Source organism: Dendrobium catenatum, unplaced genomic scaffold (genome assembly GCF_001605985.2).
Source record: "Dendrobium catenatum unplaced genomic scaffold, ASM160598v2 fragScaff_scaffold_1685, whole genome shotgun sequence".
NCBI lineage: Eukaryota > Viridiplantae > Streptophyta > Magnoliopsida > Asparagales > Orchidaceae > Dendrobium > Dendrobium catenatum.
The window spans coordinates 1,479,163-1,483,256 of NW_021320147.1; positions in this window are offsets into that span (position 1 = coordinate 1,479,163).

Sequence of the window (4,094 nt, forward strand, 5' to 3'; positions counted from 1 at the left end):
TTGCATGACTCGCAGCCTATCTTAAGAGCTATCACCCATCTTCATTATGTATTGCGTAATGGATTTCTCTAAATCCTAAAATACATCATGTCGTAAGTTCTTAAACTTAGAAGCAAACTCTAAGTTTCTCTCATCCCTTCTGTTGGAGCAAAAAAACATATGATTTTTTCCCCTCATTTTCCTAGACTCAAATTAGGCAAATCACATTCCTCTTTAGATGCTAAAAGTCTAAAGAATTTTTCCCTAAGTTGTAATCTCTAGGTTGCACCTTCTTTCCTTCTTCTACCAAATAAAAAAATGTAGAAAATATCTTTATTCACTTAGCCTAAATTAAGTGAATGTGGATCCCTTTCTTTGAACATCAAATACTAAAAGAAATTCCTCCAACTTGCAACCCATAAGTTGCATTTCATTTATCCCTTTCTACAACTTGAAAGTTGCAGGAGACTATCTCATTCTCCTAAGACTCAAAATTATGAAAATCTACATCCCTCTTTGAACACCAAATATTGAAATAATATTCATGAGGTTGTAACTTCCAAGTTGCACGTCTTCTCCTCCATCCCTCCAACCTAAATTGGAGGGATGAACCCCCTATGTGGACATCAAGCGTTCAAAGAATTTCCTCAAATTTGCAATCTCTAAGTTGCATTTTTGACCACTTCTTTTCCTACAAGCCTAAATTGTAGGAAACCTCCAAATTCTTATCCATTTGCCTAGCTTCAAATTAGACAAATGAATATTTTTCTTTGAACATCAAATGTTCAAGGAACACTCATGGATTTACAACCCACAAGTTACATGTTCCTTTCCTCGTTTCTATAACTCAAAAGTTGTTGGAAATCCTATCATTCTCCCAAACTCAAATTAGGAGAATATATTTCCCTTTTTGGACAATAAATGTTCAAAGAACTTCTATTGATTTGCAAGCTCTAAATTGCGTCTCTCTATTCTTTCTGAAAAGCCAAAATCGTGGAGAAATTCCTCTCTGTCTATAATCCAAAAGTTGTGTAAAACTCTCATTTATTCGACTTATGTTGAGTGAATTAAACCTATTCCAAGTCACATACTTGTCGAATCAAAATCAATAAGTAGTTCAATCCAAATCATTTATTTTGTTGAATCAAATTTAACAAATAATTCCATATCAAGCAAATGAGTCAAAATCCTAGCTAACGAGTTTCTTTTTTTGGATACTCGAAAGTACAAGAAATTCTTGATGCATAGCCAAAACCTACACATCACTCTTTCATGTTTGCTTTATCTAAATTTAGTAAATTAAATACCCATTATTGAACATAAAAGTTTCATGATAATTTCTCTTGATTTGTAGCCTTAAAGTTATAAATCTTACTCACTTATTAAGCCAAAATTAATAAGTCACTCATCTATGTTTGTATAATCCAAATTAAGAAAATGAAACCCCACTTCTTGAATACAAAAATTCAAGGAGACATCCTTTTGATTTGTAGCCTCAATGCTACTAATCTTCCCTTACTTCTATAGGCTCAAAATGCCTTAGAAGATGTCCTACCCTAGCCTAATAGTTGTAGCATTCCCCTCCTCCTCCAACTCCAAAGTTGCAGGAGATTTTCTCTCTCTTTAGCTCCAAAAGCTAGATGGAGTTCTCCAACAATTAGCTCGAAAGCTAAAAGTTGGATTCTTATATTCTCCTCTTAGCTTCAAAAGCTAAGGAGGATCTTTCAACACTTGGCTCAAAAGCTATGTGTTGGACACCTTCTTTCCCTCTTCTTTATTCCCAAAGCTAAAAGAAGCATCAATCTTCTCCCTAGCTCCAAAAGCTAAGGAAAATTCTCTAACATTAAGCCTAAAGCTATATGTTGGACAACTCTTTCTTAGATCCAAACTCTAAGTGAAACGCCCTTAGTGTGACATACGACACAAGCCTTATACACTTAGATGTACAGCCCCTTAGGCATTCTAGGATTAGGATTTTATTTTTCTAGAATGTGAATAATGTTGTGGTGTGATTGCCTATTGGATTGTCTGCGTTGTGGGCACTTGCCCTTAAGTGGTTAATGTATAATATACATGCTTTTCTTGCAGTGGCCATGTCGAAAGTGGGGGTGCTATAAATCATAAATAATAAAATACTTGCATAACAGGTGTCGCTTAATACCCCCAAGTGATGTGGCCCATAGAGTAAAAGCAGGTGTCTAGCACTTCAAGTGTGGACAAACTTTGAATGTGATATTATATGAACTATTTTTTTATTCTGTTTTGCAGATTTGAGTTTTTTATATTTTTTAAATGTATTTGATAGAATTAGGAGTTGTATCAAATTTGTGGGGTTGGGTTAAAGAATAAGTGTATCAAGAAAGGATGTACCTATGGAAGGTAAAGCTTAAAGATCTATCTAGAAGCTGAAATCTGAAGACCCCCACAAATAGAGTATGTAAATAAATGTTTGACTGGTTTATATAATAATAGACAACTCAGATGTCAAATCTAGTTGTAATAACTTGGGCTTTATAATTTACATTCAGTTTGTTTTATTTATATATTCAAGCATGTTTTGATTTGCTTACATGATTGTGCATTGGAAAATGCATGCCATTTTATAGGATTCTTCATTATTTGCTGGGGGTGGCCTCGACTTTTGATGCAAATCTTAGGATAAAATAAGTTTTCTACCCATTAAAATATAAGCAATCTAAAAAATGAAATTAGGCTTTATGATTTTCTAATAAAAGAAAAAGTGCATAGCTCCCTTTCAAGGAGCCAAAATTTCCAAACTCAAAACAATCATGCAAAGCCAAAAATGTGTTGCATATAGAAAGTTCTCACTTAAGGACTAGATAATAGAAAAGTCTGTATTTATGAGTCAGCATTCTGCATACCATGCATAACTAGGCATCTTGGCCCCAAAGCCAAGTTATAAACCCTACTTCCTAAACAAAAATAACCTTCCACTCTTCATATGCATTGAGACTAAAATCATGGTTTTAAAAGCGTTTAGGTGGGTTTAGCTGGCAAGATAATGAATCCAGTGATCGGGCTGGCTATGCCTCATGTGAGACATAGTTTGTAAGTTCTTTTGCATTTCATTAGACTTAGATTCGAGGCACTATCTCTCGGTAATCCTCACCTTAGTTTTAGGATCCGAGGCAATTCTTGATTCCAATCACCATACAAGTCCTCACCTTCTAGACAGTTCCTCAAACATATATTTTTAGAAATGTAAACCCAAAACTTCTAACGAAAATGTCAACTTAAACAAAAATTAAATTTATAAAATGTAAAGCCCACATAGGATAGTTTGAGTATGTTTGAGTTTCCCTCAAAATCAAGTACTCCTACACATCTTTTCTTTTACCCTCATTCTAAGAAATCGAATCTCAAGTTGATTCCTTTTTCCTTGAATTTCCTAAAGGCCAAAACCCTTTAAACAAGATTTTCATGGATTTTCAAAATCAAATTTTAGCCAATATCTAAATGACTTAAAAAAAATACTTGTTTAATCAAAAATCTTCTCTAACACTAAAGCTTGAGATATAATTAACCATAGGGGCTTGTCCCTATGGGATATCTGTACTCCAAAATAAATAATCCTCATTTAACCAAACACTGAATGGTAGAATCTCTGTTTAATTGTAAATTTTATCATTAAGTTCATAAGAAAATGATGTTTTTATCCTTCGGGATAATATATCATTATTCTTATGTCATACTCAATCATAAGGTATGCAATCCGTTTAAGGATGATAAAAATTATCAAACAGATTTTCTGGCAGTTCTGTTGGGAGGATGTCTCTTTTCATCTAAACTAGTGGTTTTTAATTATTCATTTTAAATATTGGGTAAAACAATATTTGCAAAATCAATTTGTATTGTATACCTCTCCCATTTTTAATGTTGGGTTGAGTGATGTTAGTATAAGAAAATGCCCTTCAAGATGAATGAGATAGTTCAGTCTTTAGTAGTTGTTCTAAGCCACTCAGAGCTTGAGAAACTATTTCAGTCTAGTCAATATGAAGAAGGGACTAGTTCCACCTATATTTTGACCAAGTCTCAAAGAAGAAATAAAAACAGAAGGCTTAGAAAGAGGTTGGAAAAGGAGGAGCAAGTTGAGG